At 43.7% G+C, this 17769-nt stretch overlaps 1 protein-coding gene across 5 annotated transcripts in view; it reads right to left on the bottom strand.

Moving 5' to 3' along the window:
* The window catches only part of MAPK4 (mitogen-activated protein kinase 4), a 165719-nt gene that overhangs the window by 142545 nt on the left and 5405 nt on the right, over positions 1–17769 (bottom strand). Inside the window, exons 2-3 of one of the 5 annotated variants that reach the window (XM_043444362.1) lie at positions 888–1088; positions 443–572 (exon numbers count right to left, since the gene is read on the bottom strand). The exons of 3 other annotated variants lie outside the window; for them this stretch is intronic. The gene's annotated coding sequence lies outside the window, so the exon portion shown is untranslated. The remainder of the gene's footprint in view (positions 1–442; positions 573–887; positions 1089–17769) is intronic. One more of the 5 variants, XM_043444363.1, reaches the window with a different exon arrangement.

The following is a 17769-nucleotide window of genomic DNA, read 5'->3' as shown; positions in this document are numbered from 1 at the left end:
TAGCAGAGAATGGACTCAGCCACCTCTGCTCATCCCTTTGGTCAGACCCAGGAACCCACATACTTCATGTGGTTTAACATATGTTCAAAGGGAGGAACTGAGGCCTCTAGCCAACAGCCACACATGAACTTGACCCCTCCTTCTCCCGCCCAGGGCAAGGCGTCAGATGTCTGTGACCCCAGCCAACATCTTGACTACACCTTCACCAGAGACCCTAAACTAGATACACTCAGCCAAGCCACTTCCAAATTCCAGACCCATAACAACTATAAGATAACAAATGCTTGCCATTTTAAGCTTTCAAATTGTGAAGTCATTTGTTGCACAGCAACAGACAATTAATAGATCCTGTTTCCTCACTTTTTAAGTAAAAACACTAGTGCATCTTGGTACATTGAGAAGACCCAGAATGAATATGCAGACTATGACCCTTATTACTCACAGAGTGAAGGAGGAATAAACGCCTCAAGCATTCCTACCGGGCCAGTGTAAGGCAAAAGGCCCCATGAGCAGCATAAAGGCAGACACATTCCGATAACAAGTTGACTCGGAGCCAAAGGGAACTCGGGCACCTAGATCAAGCATACAGTTAGACAACAGCAGCTGTGTGATGGAAAATGGAAAGCAAGAGGGTGGTAGGAAAGAAGTTCAGTAATATGTTTATGTTCCTGACTTAAAAGATTTATTAAGCATCTGACTAGCACATTCAACATCATTAGAGAATTAAACAATTTGTATTCTAGTGCTGGTCCACTGGGGTTTCCCAGGTGGCACTAGTGATAAAGGACCCATCTGCCAAGGCAGGAAACAAAAGAGATGTGGGTTCGATTCCTGGGTTGGGAAGATCCCCTGGAGGAAGGCATGGCAACCCACTCCAGTATTCTCACCTGGAGAATCCCACGGACAGAGGAGCCTGGTGGGCTATGGACCACAGGGTGGCGAAGAGACACAACTGAATAGACTTGGCATGCACGCAGGTCCATTGAGCAGGGCCGACAGTAAACACCAAGAGAGAGAGAGAAAGCAGAGACCCCTCAGGCGGCCTCAGTACAGACTTCCAAGATGGTGCCCACTATATGGTGAGTTTCCTGCAGAGACAAACAGCAGATGGAATCAGGATAAAAGCAGCTCTGCCTTAACTAGCCAAAAGTCAAGGAAAATCCGCTTGGACATTTGGCAAACCTTTTTAGCAGCCCTCCAGCAAGAAGAAGCCCAGTTGGCCATGTCACCAGCAAAAAGCCTGGGGCAGCCCTCACTGAGGCATTCAGGTTGTGCCTCTTTGGACAGCATCCACTGACCAGAGCAAACACCAACCACGCCAGTCCTTTCTGCTCTTACTCTTGCAATCTGAGGCGGGCTGCCAGCAATTCATTCTGCAATCAAGTCTCACATCTACCGTGTTGGTGTGAAGCAGCAAAGCCAGCTCGGCATTGACAACCTGTAAATCTTGATGCCATTACCTCAGAGCACAGACTGCTCACTGACGCAGGTCATCAGTCTACCTAAGGGGACCCCTGCCTCCCCCAGCAGCAGCCCACTCACAGCTCCTGAGGGAGCCCCTCTCAGCCGATGGAGAAACCCCACAACCTGCAGGAGGAAGGGGTACACAGGGGAGAAGGAGCCTCCAACATCCCTGGAAGGCTCTGTGGGTCCTGACGAGACCTGTAGGAATTAATTTCCTCAAGAGCCATTTGTTGGAGATGGATCAATTACGCTGAGCTGAAGAGCCCTATGAGAGGAAACCACAAATCAAATTTTCATTACCAGATGAAGTATGAAGGACCACAAGCAGAATCCACCAGTGTTGATTTTTTTTTTTTAAGATGGGTCAGAGACAGATGAGAGCTTGCTCTCTACCCAAGCACTAGCTCACTGCAGCCCTCTGTGAGGTGTCCTTCATGCACAATTCCTTAATTACTGCGGTGGGCATGCATGGGTCTTATCCACTTTGAACGTCCCTGTTCCTCCATGATGCCCAGCACTCAAGCCATTTCCAGGGTACTAGGAATTTAGGAAACTGCCCTGGGTAAGTCCCCAAACCGAAGGGAGGGGAGGTCGGGGGAAGACAGCTGCCAGCAGGTGGCCGCACTAAGATACGGATTTGGAATCTGTTCTCAAGGTACGGAGCAAGAGAGGGAAGAGTGACTCCCAGCTAGAACCAAAAAGGAAAAACTCAGACACACACCAGACAGACAACATGCAGAGACCATCCCTCCCTGACCTCATCCAGACCAAACAGGTGGAAATGTCCGATCCCTTCCACACAGGCCCTTCATGCAGGGCTCACCTGTTCCAAAGTTGCCCTTGACGTTCACTTTAACTTAATTTTCCTTGAAACACAGCATCTCTATAGGGGAAGCACAAGACTGATTGCCTGGTTTCACTCTAAAAGCACACACAGCAAACACTCAAGAAATCAGCTAATACACCCGCTGGGAATGACTGTGAGTGTCTGAAACACGAGCAGAGGCAGAGGGTGATGCAAGGACAGGTGACGTAAAGGTCACGTCCCCTGTGGCCGCGTCACTTCCCAGGGGGACTCCCATGCAGTCTCCCGTGCCTCCTGAAGGCACTTGCTCCCTGCAGCCCATTTTCCAACTTGCAGGCAAAGCTGATGGTGTTACTCACCTACTTAAAACCCCTCAATGACCGTCCTGGCTTTTGGATCAGCCCAGACTCTTCCACGTGGAAGACAGGCATCCCTGGGATCCGGCCCCTGCCTGCCTGTCCATACTAAGCTCTCTCCCCCCATCAATCACCCTAAACCACGTGGGGCTCCCCACACCAGGCGTGCTCATCTTTGCTCACGCTGCCCCTGGAACTCTGCCCCACCTTCTTCACCTGGTAGACCCACCCCAGAATCACCTACTCCTGGAAGCCAACCCTGAGCTACACTCCCCCTGCCCATGTGTGTCCCAGCGGAGCCCGGGCACTCCCTCCACTAAGCGGTCAGTACTGTGCTTGTCCCCTTACTGCTGCGTCACCCACCCCGCAAGACAAACTGCTCAGTGAGGAACCACATCTTCCTCTTCCTTGTAGCAACAAGGCTTGCACAATGCCTAGCATGTAGTCATAATTTTAAAAAATCAATTAACCTATCAATCTTATAGTTGGAGGTCACTTCAATTGATCCTGTGACCATTAGGTAAATTTGCAGCAATCAAGTAATATCCTTTTGCTAAATCACCCAGGTGCCATCTGGGTCCTTCCTCCTATATCACACATGCAAGTTCTTGGCCACACCCCTGTCCGACCGAATCAGAAAATCTGGGAGCTGCCCCAGTGATCTGTAGTTTAACACAACTCCAGGGGATTCTGATCCACTCGAGTTTCGGCATCAGTGCCCCAGAGCCTTCAAAGACCAACAGGACGGAGGGTTCAGATTTTGCCCTGTAAGCAGCTGCGGTGAACTCCTTGCCTGGCAGTCTCCCCCTTTCCAGGGTGGTGGAGCCTCTCCACGGCTGAAAGCAGCCAGATGCGGAAATACTTTCCCTCCCAGTACCCCTTGGACTAATCAAGAATCACCTAGGGAACAAAGGAAACCAGGCAACTCTGTGCTCTGGGCTCCAGAGAGCTCTCCCTAACCCCGGGCAGGATGGGCTGGGAGGGCCCTCGCAGATGCTGGCTGCCCGGGACAGAGTTCACCTCAGGCTGAATCCAGGGCTGGAGCACTGAGATCTCACAGAAGCCAGCTTCTGGTTATTTTTCTTTAAAACACAACGTGGGACACATCAGGAGTGTGACAGGCAGATCGCCCCACCCATCACAAGCAGATATAATGGAAGAGAGCAATTAGGAAGATCTTGGCTGTCAGTTTCAGCTGGAAGTTTCACTGGTGGCCACAACAAAGGCTATGGTTGTGAGCTGAATTGATGAGGTTTTTGACGCCCCACTCTCCCCCCAAATCACTGCATCACATATTCAGGCCTGCAGAAAGGCCCGAAGAACAAGGAATGTACAATTTTTCAGCACTGACTTTTCTTACAAATTCTTCTATCTAGTTTTCATTTCAGAGTGAACCATTTTTCTTGAGAACCTACTATGCACAAGGTAGCCAGGTTTCGCTCACTAACCCAGTCGATTGCAACCTTGACTGCATATTAGAATCGCATGGCAGGGGGAGGGGGGGTTGGTAAGATTCTGATGCCAAGACAAGACCCCAAACCAATTAAACTAGAGTGTCTGGAGTCAGACCCAGGTGTCAGCAATTTGGTGAACCATGGTTTTAAATAATATGGATGTCTGGACTCCATCCGAAACCACGTAAATCAGAATCTCAAGAGCTGGAGCCTGGGCAAGTATGTATAAGGGCTAACAACGTGCTAGTCACTCAGTTGTGTCTGACTGTTTGCAACCCCACTGGCTGCAGCCCACCAGGCTCCTCTGTCCCTGGGATTCTCCAGGCAGGAATACAGGAGTGGGTAGCCGTTCCCGTCTCCAGGGGATCTTCCTGGCCCAGGGATCGAACCCAGGTCTCCTGCTTCATAGCCAGATTCTTTACCATCTGAGCCACCATGGAAGCCGTGCATGTATATTATGCATGTCGGTATATGCACATGCATATACATGCTTATACACACATGCATTTGTATACACACGTGTGCATATGCTTATGGTTATATACACATGCATACACATATATATATATATGCATACATATACACATACACGCACATATGTACAGACATACATATATAGTCCAGGTGATTCTAATATAGTCAGTCAAGGCTGAGAACCACTCCACAGACCACTAATTCCCAAATTTGACTGCACTTTTAGAATTCTCTTTTCAACTATTGCAAACCTTAGGCCACATCCCAAACCAGCTGGACCATGAGCTCAATCGGGGGTGGTGGACTAGACATAGATCTCAGTGATTTCTGAGGGTCCCTAGATGATTCCAACATGCAGACAAGTTTGGAGAGCACAGCACAGACTCCAATCTCCAGAAAAGCTGGGCCACTCTTCTGCTATTTTTACCGTAACTCTCCTACAGCACCTACCGTAAATATTTGTTGAACCTGAACTGAATTTTTAAAGATGTCTGTTCCCCTGATGTCTTTTACAACTATGCCCACTGGAGCCGGTGCCTTTGAGGACTGTATGAATCCAATAGGCGGTGGCACAAAAAACAACGTACTTCATAAAAAGGCATCTGTCTCATTAGATGAGACAGATAGCGACGCCCAGGGCTCCCCCAGTCCTCACACTTCTGATACTGTCACCCTATTTGGAATTTATCCTTCTGTTTCTCCTCTGCATAGCTTCAGACAAAAAAAAAAAAAAAAAAAGCCTTTCCAGCTCCCTTCTCAGCATATTTGAAAACTGGGAATCACTTTTGCGCACTCAGGTACCCAGGGGTGAATTTAGGAACTGGAGGACTCATCACTCCCCATTTAAGAGGAGAACAGGTGGCTTATTCACCAAGCCAGGAATGGCTCGCATTTTAAAAAGCCAACAAGTAAGATAGAAAACACTATTAATTCCTCGTTCACAACTTTGATGCTATGCACCTAGATTTGCCCACAAGCAAGGGTGATTTGACTCTACTGCAAATGCTCAAGGTGGGATTACTTATCATATAAAAGATTCCTACTCCCAATCCTTTTGTGGAAATGCTGGCACGTATATACCAAGTTTGCTTTAAAAGGACGTAAACTGCAAAATCATTCACTAAAACATGGAAAAATCAGCTCAATACCTCATTTTCTTTTTGAGGTTACCACTTCATGGTTACTGCTTTAAGTGTGACCTATCTTTTGCTGACATTGACCATTCATCTAAATGCCTGATGACCAGAAGAATAAGTGTCTGTAATGATTGCTGCAGCAGGAGCCGGGCTGGGCTGAAAGAGAACCGTCCTCTGATACCAAGTCACCTCTCACTCCCTGTGTGATCTTGAGCCACTTATTTGATCTTCAGTTTCCTCATTTATGAAATAAAATAAATACTCAAAAAGATGGTTTTCTTCCAGCTCAAACATTATGTGGCTTGAATTCTCTTGTGGACAATGTGATATTAGTCTTGTGGAAATGGCTTTTACTATTTTGTTTTCCTAAAAATGGATTATTATGTAGGAGAAAGTACCTTGAGTATCCAATTCCATAAAACAAAGATTAAGAATTAATATATGCATCAAATGGACCAGACACAGAAAGGCTAGAGAAAGAAGAGAGACAGTCTAGGGTGATAAAAAATTAATGAGGAAAACAATTACACATCTAACCATGATATAAGACAGAATGAAATAGATGCTATGGTATGAAACTGGAGAGGAGACAGCTTGGAATATTTTTTTAATGTTCAAAATAAATGGCCACGTTCTTTCTACAAGGGTTAAAGGAACACTGAACTTGACTTCTAGTTCTGAACTTCATGGGTAGTGAACATGTCACCTCTGATAAGTCACCTGTCTTTCTTAAGCTTCAGTCTTTTCACCTGTAAAATGGGAATCATATAATACCAGTCCAACATAATGGACAGTGCCACTCTGAGGCTCAAAGGAAACACAGGCATGAGAGGGATTGAAAACATGCTACATGAGACAAGTTACACAAAACCATGGAGGATGACATAACTGAGTCGATACAGACTTGGGTCTGATGACTCATAAAAGCTAGAATTTCCACTGAGAAAGGAATCCAGAGGTTAAATTCAGAGCTGCAGGATCTCATATACAGTGGCTTCTTTTCTTTTTTCTATTTTCTCAATTTTTCCCCATATTTACTTATTAAATAAAAATATAGGTTCATGTTAAAAATTAAATAGTATGGAAAAGTATAAAATTTAAAAATCCCTTCCCTCACCTCTACTTCTGCTTCACTGACTATGCTCAAGCCTTTGACTGTGTAGATCACAACAAACTATGGAAAATTCTTCAAGAGATGGGAATACCGACCACCTTACCTGCCTCCTGTGAAATCTGTATGCAGGTCAAGAAGCAACAGTTAGAACCGGACATGGAACAACAGATTGATTCTAAATTGGGAAAGGAGTATGTTAAGGCTGTATATTGTCACCTTGCTTATTTAACTTATTTGCAGAGTATATTATGTGAAATGCCAGGCTGGATGAAGCTCAAGCCAGAATCAAGATTGCCAGGGAGAAATATCAGTAACCTCAGATATGTAGATGACACCACCTTTAAGGCAGAAAGTGAAGAGGAACTAAACAGCCTCTTGATGAAGGTGAGAGAGGAGAGTGAAAAAGCTGGCCTAAAACTTAACATGTAAAAAACAAAGATCATGGCATCCGGTCCCATCACTTCATGGCAAATAAATGGGGAAACAGTGACAGACTTTATTTTCTTAGGCTCCAAAATCACTGCAGATGGTGACTGCAGCCATGAAATTAAAAGACGCTTACTCCTTGGAAGAAAAGCTAAGACCAACCTAGACAGCATATTAAAAAGCAGAGACATTGCTTGGCCGACAAAAGTCTGTCTAGTTGAAGCTATGGTTTTTTCAGTAGTCACGTATGGATGTGAGAGTTGGACTACAAAGAATGCTAAGTGCTGAAGAATTGATGCTTTTGAACCATGGTGTTGGAGAAGACTCTTGAGAGTCTCTTGGGACTGCAAGGAGACCCAACCAGTCCATTCTAAAGGAGATCAGTCCTGAATATTCATTGGAAGGACTGATGCTGAAGCTGAAGTTCCAATGCTTTGGCCACGTGATGCAAAGAGCCAACTCACTGGAAAAGACCCTGATGATGGGAAAGATTGAAGGCAGGTGGAGAAGGGGACGACAGAGGATGAGATGGTTGGATGGCATCACCTACTCGATGGACATAAGTTTGGGCAAGCTCTGGGAGATGGTGAAGGACAGGGAAGCCTGGCATGCTGCAGTCCACGGGGTCACAAAGAGTCGGACATGACTGAGCAACTGAACACCACCACCTGTGTAACCAGTTACTTCTTACTTTGCCACTACTCACGATGCCTTATGTGTCCTTCCAGAAACAAAGCTTATGGTTACCAATTGCGACTATGTATGTAAATATTCCTGATTCTACTCCCTCCTCCTTTTCTAGGTATCCATTACTGGACAGGAAAGATCTTATTTCAAACAATCTCAGTTTAAGACAATATAGTTTTAGATTACTGAAATCTGACATAGCTTCGAGTGGTGATAATTAAATAATAATGCTCTTATTATTTCTTACCAATCGGAAAGGTGGAACAGAAGACGAGAAGGTTATTTAATATATTGTGGTGGCAGCAGTGGTTTAGTTGCTAAATCCTCAACTCAGGAGTGCAGAGCAAAACGGTATTGTTTGTTGGTGAAATAAAATTCAGCTGCTAAAGGACCTATACATAGATCTCTGGTTCTGGGGATCTGTTTCTGAATAAATCAGAGAGAGAGGTCAAAGGATTTTTTTTTAACCTCCTCTTGTTCTTTAAATGCCTTTCAGGTTTAAAGACCGCTCATAAGAAGGGGGCTTTCAGGATTAACAAATTCAGTGAATGACTCCTGAAGAATGAAAGCATGCACAAAAATTCAGAAACAAGACATCAAGCTTTTAACTAAAATAATAAACTATGAGCATTTTCCTGCTGGACTCCTCCTTATCGTCCTTCATCTAGAGACGTAACAAAATTAGTTAAGGCTCTAAGCCTTTTATTTGTCTTTAATTTTCATTCAGCTCAAGAAAATGATAAAGTATAGGAAAATTTTTACAGTTATTTAGGCCACGACACGCCCAGAACTATTTACTAGACAAATTCTCATAGTGTAGAAAAAGAAAATTCTCTCTCTCTCTCTTTACTCTGTACACCCTAAAGTTCTCCCTGTCCATTTGATGGCCCGTATTTCACTGGCTTTATTACACAGCAGATGGGTGGGTTGTTAGAGTAATTGGTCAAGACGTTTTTCATTTTCACTCCTTCTTTCCAGAAAGCTCAAAACAGTCACTGTGGTTACTCTATTGTTAACATACTTCTCATCTCCTCTTCTAAGTGATTTATTGCAATCATCTTCCTTATTCTCTTCTTACCAATAAAATCACTGCAGACTTCTGCATTTCTCTATCCCTTTTATTTCTGTTGAAAGAGCTATCACACTTTACTGTTCTGAGTCTTCTAAAAAGTTCTGACTGTTTGGTAGAAAGTTTGGTAAAAGGCACTATCGCTACTGGGGCTTCCCAGGTGGCGCTAGTGGTAAAGAACCAACCTGCCAATGCTGGAGACATAAGAGATGCGGGTTCGATCCCTGGGTCAGGAAGATCCCCTGGAGGAGGGCAGGGCAAACCACTCCAGTGTTCTTGCCTGGAGAATCCCACGGACAGAGGAGACTGGTGGGCTACAGTCCACAGGGTCGCAAGGAGTTGGACACAACTGAAGCGACTTAGCACTCACTCACACTATCACAGACACATTCTGAAGGCAGTGTCCAGCTCTCTATGACAAGTACAGAAATTTGCTCAGCTAACTCTGTCTGAACTTCCTGTAGTTCTCACACATGTTATTGAAATCACAGCATATTATCTCTTATTAGCAGACAAACAGTCTCAAAATGGCTGGGAAAAACCTCAGCTTCAAATAAATGGAAAATCTGATGTTAGAAATATAGACTATGGCCTTGATGTCAAAATAATTATACCTCTTTAGAAAAATCAGCTTAAGAGTCTAAGTTACTGGTAAATAAAGGAAGCTGGCTTGTACCTGAAATGAATCATGCTGGAGGAATTAATTCACTTCCTTTCAGGCTGAAGAGTTTTCAGACATCTTGGTTCATAAGTTCTTATGGTTGGTGGGGTTTTCTAGTAGTTCTGCCTCCAAAAATAATCATGGGGGGGGGGGCACATTTTCTGGGAGAATAGAAAATTTGCTTCTTCAAAATTAATTAAGTCATTTATCATTTCTTCCAAAGGTATCAGTTACAATTTAGAATTACTTAGGAGTGGAATGACAGACTTGTTGCTTAAGGACAGTTATTCTTTTATCTTTTTAAAAATATTTGTGTATTTATCAGTTTATCTGTTTGGCTGCTCTGGGTCTTATTTGCAGCATGCAAACTCTTAGTTGCAATGTGTGGGATCTAGTTCCCTGACCAGGGATCAAACCCAAGCCCCCTGCATTGGGAGTGCAGAGTCTGAGCCACTGGACCACTAGGGAAGTCCCTTAAGGACAGTTATTAAAAGCTAATTGGAGGGTTTCCATCTCTAGCAATATGCATAGTTATATGCAATATCTTACAATAGTTATATGTAATCTTTCCTATATGTGAAATACTGTAAAAGTAAATGAAAATCCAAATAAGCTGAATAAATCATCATGGAATACACAAAAGGTAAGAGGTGGTCTCCAAACAGGTGGTGGGGATACCCTACCCCCTCAAACAAGCCTTTCTAGAAAGACAGGTCCCTGATAACATACCTTTCATCACTACACCCAATGGCTACACTCCTGACCTGCAGTCCCCTGGGCAGAAGCAATTTTCTGAGATGACAGTTCTAAGATTTTCAGGGAGAAAAAAAAAAATAAGAGCCCAAAATAAACACAAAAGCCCTCCCCATTCAAAAAAAAGCCAATGGAGGCTCTGATCTGGTGGGCGGGAGGGCTTCTTGCCATTCTGTGCCCCTTCACCCAACTTTTTCAAACTCAATACAAACATTTTTTTCATGGTAAATTTCTCTGGCTTCATGAAAGCTGCTGGGAAAACATCTCTGAGAGTTGGATTGAGGCAGGGGGAGAATACAATTGGCAGCTGATTTTGAGAAACCATAGGAAACCATATGCCTTTGAAAAGCCAGAAAGGAACACAGAGCTTCTTTTGAAAAATAAGATTTAAGGAGAGTCCTCTGGAAAGGCCACCCTGAGCCTTGTGGACACGATAGGTCAGTTTCCACAAGGAACAGCCTCGGCCACGGGTGAGAAATTCCACTCTCCAAATGGAAATGCCGGGGCCCATGCTGAAGGGACGAAACCTCACCTAGCTCAAATATGGTCTAGTTTTTTGTTTTACTTCTAACAGTTGCTGGAACACAAAGCATCTTGCTCCCTCATCGGGGTCCTTGGTCCTAAATCCCCATCTTTCTGCAGGACAGTAGGACAGTAGGAATGAGAAGGAAGAAGCCGGGCGGAAACTGATGACTGGTGGGGATCCAGAAGCAACTCCTAGAACCGCTTTCTCTGCCAAGTCACCCACCTTGTTAAGAAAAGCTTGCGGAATTCGTCTCTTTTATATAGGGAAGTATATCTATGTTCAGCTATATCCAGTTTGTGGAAATGTATTCATCCCAACCTCCACTTTCCAGTTACAACCCGGATGACATACCAGGAGTGGATGGAGGAAGTTCCCTAACCATGAGCCAGCAAAGAGCAGCTGGTATTCCACGCTCTTCTGTCAGCCTCTAAGACAGGTGAGATTCACTACTGTCTCCTTCCGACAGCGATAAACTGCATAACTAGAACCAACCTTCCCAGCGACCACAACAAAGAAACCCAGATGAAATGCTTTAGTTATTCCTAGAAGCTTCCCAGGTGGCGCTGTGGTAACGAATCCACCTGCCAATGCAGGGGATGTAAGAGACTTGAGATTTGATCCCTGGGTCAGGAAGATCCCCTGGAGGAAGACATGGCAGCCCACTCCAGTACTTTGCCTGGAGAATCCCATGGATGGAGGAGCCTGCTGGACTACAGTCCATGGGGTCGCAAAGAGTCGGACACGACTGAGTGTCTGAACACAGCACACAAAAGTATCAAAGAGCTTATGAGAGAGAGGGGGATTCAGGCTTCAGATCTGGAATACGAGCCTGAGATGTGGCCCTAGGTCTTAGAAGCCCCTCTTACTGAGTTGGGGGGAATCTGTCAAGCAGGACGAGAGAGCTGGAAAGCTGAGCATCACCTTCACAGCCTCAGGGGTCAGGGACTCAGGGCACCCACAAGGTTAAAGCCTGATTAGCCACTTCACGCCCATGGTTGCGACCTCAACAACTAAGCCCTACAAGTAAGAGAAAACAGAAAGTAAACTTCCAGTCATCTGAATGGCCTAGAAAATCTCAAGTGCCCAAACTGATCTGGGATTGCTGGTACCCGGAAAGCCTGCAGAGGTTATTTAAAAGGCTCTCTACAACTCTTGTCATGTTTATCATCATTCAAAGCCTCAGATTATTTCATTTCATCAACCTTCAGTACTGCTAATTATATGATGCACTATTTTTTTTTTTAGGTATGAGCCAATGAAAAAGAGGAAAATGCTACAAACTGTAAACGTACATCTTGATCAACTGTAAATTACATCTGAATTTCAGAGATTAAAATGTGAAAAAAATGTACTTAATTGATGAAATATGGTATTTATACAAATTTTTTTTCAAAACCACATCTAACGCACATTCAAAGATAACAAGGCACATGAGGAGATACGATGACATAAATACGAACCAACATGAGAATTAGGGCAAACACCAAACAGAAGAAACAGACATATCCCAGATGGAAAAATTACCAGACACAGAATGTAAGACAACGATACAGTACTTAACTATGCTCATGGTGATAGAAGTTGGGCTTAAAAATTTCAGAACAAGGAACCAGGACTATATAAAGTAACATTAAAGATCTGAAAAAGAGCTAAAAATTCTAGAACTGAAATTCAGTAACTGAAATTAAGAATGCAACAGATGGATTTAACTGCAGATTAGACCCAGCTGAAGAGACACGGTGAGACTTAGAAGACAGGTCAGAAGCACTACCAGATGTAGCTAGGAGATATAAAAAGGATGGAGAAGCAGAAGAGAGACTAAGAGACATAAAAGTAAGAAGACGATTAAGGTAGCAAAATTACCTTACACCACAAAGTTCTCCCAGTAATGGGTAGTGGAGTTTCGAAAAAGTTGCTAATTTTCCTAAGCCCAGCTTCCTCAAAGACTAATGGAGGCAGGTCCCTTGGGGAAGACTCAGAGGTTGGACAACAGTGGTTGAAAGTTGTAATGTTGTGGACTTCCCTGGTGGTACAGTGGTTTAGAATCCACCTGCCAATGCAGGGGACATAGGTTCAATCCCTGGTCCAGGAAGATTCCATATGCCATGGGGCAACTAAGCCCATGTGCCACAACTATTGACCCGCACGCCCTAGAGCCTGTGGTCTTCAACAAGAGAAGCAACAAGAAGTCCATGCACTGCAACTAGAGAAAGTCAACACACAGCAACAAAGACCCAGCACAGCCAAAAATAAATAGATTCAATATTGTGATTTACAAGGAACATGTATCTGCCTGTTCAGATGAACAGAATATGTTTTCCACATATATGGTCTTCATATCAATGGTTCCTGGCTCATAGCTCCCCAAAGCCTTGGAATTTCCTGAGCCACATATGCAATGGGAATATCTTTTGTTACAATATTGTCCTTTGTCCTCAGATCCTGAAATTGCTTCAGAGCCAGGTGAAATGGGTGTCTCCGTATTCATAATACACCCCCATTCCAGCACACCTGGGTTTATATTCATGAGGCAGTTTTGGAAAGTACCTAGGGAATGGGGGCTGGTTGTCAAGGAAACCAACCATGGAAAAAGAGATGGAACTTTCAGTCCCACCCCCTGACTTCCGGGTTGGGGCAAGGAGCTGGAGATTGAATCAACGGCCAGTGGCCGGTGATTTGACCAATAATGCCTTTGTAATGAAGCCTCCATAAAAATCCAAAACGTTTGGAGAGCTTCCAGCTTGGAGAACGAGAATGCTTCCACATGCCACCATCCTGGGCCCCAAACTCCACAAGGACAGAACCTGCTAGGTTCAGGCCCTCACCCTGGCTAGCTCTTCATCTGGCTATTGATTTGCATACTTTAATATCCTTTGTAATAAACCAGTAATCTAGAGAGTAAATGGCTTTTCCTAAGTCTGCGACCACTCTAGCAAATTAATTGAACTCAAGGAGGGAGTCATGAGAACCTTTGATTTAACTTCCCTGGTGGCCCAGACAGTTTATAAGTCTGCCTGCAAAGTGGGAAACCCAGGTTCAATCCCTGGGTTGGAAAGATTCCCCTGGAGAAGGAAATGGCAATCCACTCCAGTATTCTTGCCTGGAGAATTCCACGGACAGAGGAGCCTGGTGGGCTACAGTCCATGGGGTCACAAAGAGTAGGACACGACTAAGCGACTAACACTTTTCACTTTTGTCAGAGACACAGGTGACAACCTGGCTTGAGGCTGGAACTGGAGGGCAGTCTTGTGGGACTGAGACCATGACCCATCAGATCTGATGCTGTCTCAGGCAGAGCATGTCAGAATCAAGTGGAACCGCAGGACACCCAACTGGTGTCACAGAGAATTTATCAGATGTGTGGGGAAAACCCACACATGCTGGAATTGGTGGTCAGAACCCTTTAAAAGGTATATGGGACCATGGTTATTTTACTTCTCTGCACATCACTCTCCTCATATCTAAATGGATATAGTAAAACGGTACCCACTTCACAAAGGATTGAGAATTAATGCCTGGGAAGCACTGAGTAAGTCCTCACTGCCTGCTGGCTAGACAAAAGGACGGAGCTCCCTGTCCACGTAAGCTTGCTTCAGGAATGGAACAGGCAGCTCCCTCACTATGACAAAAAGAGTTCAGCCTGAAATACAGCCCTTGAAGTATTGCAACTGTGGAACATTACGGTTAGATGGAACCCTTCATAAAATATCCGTGCAATCAGAGGTTTATTGTTTTCGTCTTAAAAAACGGGTTTTCTACAAGCAGATCAATTTTTTTTTAAAGCACTAAACCCAAATAGAAAAGTAGATAATTAACAAAAAATACAAACAGGTAACAGTTCTTACAGAGAAATGTTTAGCCATGTTGGTAACCAAAATGCAAATGAAAGCAACATATTTTTCACCTTAAATAAACAGTTGAAAAAAATAAAAGACCCTATGTTGTCAATGATGTGGTAAAATCATTTCCAGTTCTGGAAAGCAAGGTATTAACATGGTGCTTTCCCCTGGCTGACGAATTTCACTATCTGGAAATATTTACTAAGAAAACAACTTTAATTGTAGAAAAGTATAAGTGCAAAGCTACTCACTGTCATGCCACAGTGATCAGAATTGGGAGAAAACAATGCCCACTAATAACAAAAGACTGTAATAAGTTAACAGGGTTCCAAAGTACTGAATTACATAGCCACTGAAAATATGTTTACAAAGCATTTGTAATAACATGGAAATTGCTTATTACAATATAAGCTGAGAAAAAACAAGATAAAAAATTAAAATTATATGCATGGGCTTCCCAGGTGGCACTAGTGGTAAAGAACTCGCCTGCCAACGTAAGAGACTTAAGAGATGCAGGTTGGATCCCTGGGTCTGGAAGATTCCCTGGAGGAGGAAATGACAACCCATCCCAGCATTCCTGCTTAGAGAATCCCACGGACAGAGGAGCCTGGCGGGCTACAGTGCATAGAGTAGGACACGACTGACGCAACTTAGCACAACACAACACAGCGTCATCTCAGTTGTGTTTAAAAACGAGCTGAGGAGAAAACACTAAAAATCAACATAGCACAATATGATCAGATCAGTCTATCACAGGTAGAAGAATCACTTTGATTCACCTTGCTATTTTCCATAATGAATCTGTATTCCTTTCCCCAATAGGGAAATAAATGTTTCTTTCTATTTACTGTAAAGAGAATATAAAACAACATTAAAGAAAGTTAAAAATTTTTTTTCAAAAATTTTATTGAGATGTAATTGACATGTAATATTGTATTAGTTTCAGATGTAAAACAATGATCCAATATTTGTATTTATACCAGGAATGTTCACCACAGTAAGTAATCACCATGCAAAACTACAATTTTTTTCTTGTGATGAGAATGTTAAAGATCTACTCTATTCAGTTCAGTTCAGTTCAGTTGCTCAGTTGTGTCCGACTCTTTGCGACCCCATGAATTGCAGCACGCCAGGCCTCCCTGTCCATCACAAACTCCTCGAGTCCACTCAAACTCATGCCCATCGAGTCGGTAATGCCATCCAGCCATCTCAACCTCTGTCATCCCCTTCTCCTCCTGCCCCCAATCCCTCCAAGCATCAGGGTCTTTTCCAATGCGTCAACTCTTTGCATGAGGTGGCCAAAGTATTAGAGTTTCAGCTTCAGCATCAGTCCTTCCAGTGAACACCCAGGACTGATCTCCTTCAGGATGGACTGGTTGGATCTCCTTGCAGTCCAAGGGACTCTCAAGAGTCTTCTCCAACACCACAGTTCAAAAGCATCAATTTTTCGGCGCTCAGCTTTCTTCACAGTCCAACTCTCACATCCATACATGACCACTGGAAAAACCATAGCCTTGACCATACGTACCTTTGTTGGCAAAGTAATGTCTCTGCTTTTTAATATGCTATCTAGGTTGGTCATAACTTTCCTTCCAAGGAGTAAGCGTCTTTTAATAATCTACTCTATTAGCAACTTTCAAACATATAATACAGCATTGCTAACTATAGTCACTGTGTTGTACATAGGAAGTTTTATAAAACAATCTCGTTCCACTAATCCAACTGTTTCAGTTTTTATTCAGTGCAACCTGTACATGCACACACCTTTGGCACAGATGTAATCAGTCTGAGTCAGTGATTAGTTCTATTAGGATTAGGCGACATGGAAATGAGACCAGTTATCAAGCTCTTTTCCCTCCTGGCTCTTCCTCCACCAACATTCACCTGGAAAGATGGAAAGCCTGAAATATACAGGGGTTTTATTTGCTTGTTTTATTATGTTTTTAAGTACTCGAGTTATTTCCCCAGTGGTACTGAGTGTCCAAGAGAATGGGACAAACTCCTGACTCTGACCTCTGCGTGACCTTGGCAAACCACCTAACGTCTCTCAGCCTCAGTTTCCCCATTTACACAGTGGGGCAAGGAGAGCTGGTCACTGACCCCCAAGATCCCTTGCAGGTCTACGTTCTTAGATAATGTGTAAATTTGACCCCAAATCTCCAAACGGATCTTGATTCTTGAAAAGTTTTATAAAACCTGAATCACTTCAAACAGAAATAGAAAAACTACTAATTTTTATAAGAATCCCTCCTATATCAGATTTTCTAATAAGAGTCTCTATTCTTGTTAAATGTAGACAATGGCAATATTGGCAGATCACTTTCATGCATAGCCAGGCACATTTAGATACAAATCACAGCACTTTCTCTTCCTCCTTGAAAATATGTCACTTTAGATTAAGGAAAAAGACTGTAGGTGAATGAAAAGCCTGAAATATACAGGGGTTTTATTTGTTTGTTTTATTAAGTATTTAAGTACTGGAGTTATTTTCCCACCTTGCCCCCAAAAGGTATTTCCTATCTGGCCTGTTTCAATGATAGGAAAAGTCTCACCCCACGCTGGGGTGGTCCAAAATAGAAGTCTGAATCCAAATCTTACTGTAAACTTTTCAAATACGATTATAGTGACCTCAAAAAGAGTTTCAGTCACTTTCGGAAGCAATAACTTGGGCAGCAGACCAATCTCACTTACAAGATCCACTAAGTTACTTCCATCCACTGGACAGAACTCAAGAATCCTGCTGCTAAACTTGAACTAGCCATGCCCCTTCTTCCATCCTACAAAGATGCAGTTGCTGCTAACACTGTGGAAGTTTTACTTTCGAAGGCAGATAGGAACAGAAGTACTGGCTGCCCTGTGTTCAACCATCCTGTTTTGACCTCTAGGTTGGTCAGGTGCTCTCCTGAAGTCAAGTCTTTGAGAAGCTTCTCTCAGTTCTTGACCGTCACCGGTAGCAGCAAGCCTCTGGGTTCCTGTTTGTGCAGCCACTGCTGTCAACAATGCCC

This window comes from Cervus canadensis, chromosome 23 (assembly GCF_019320065.1).
Source record: "Cervus canadensis isolate Bull #8, Minnesota chromosome 23, ASM1932006v1, whole genome shotgun sequence".
Lineage (NCBI taxonomy): Eukaryota > Metazoa > Chordata > Mammalia > Artiodactyla > Cervidae > Cervus > Cervus canadensis.
This window is presented reverse-complemented; position numbering and strand designations above follow the sequence as displayed.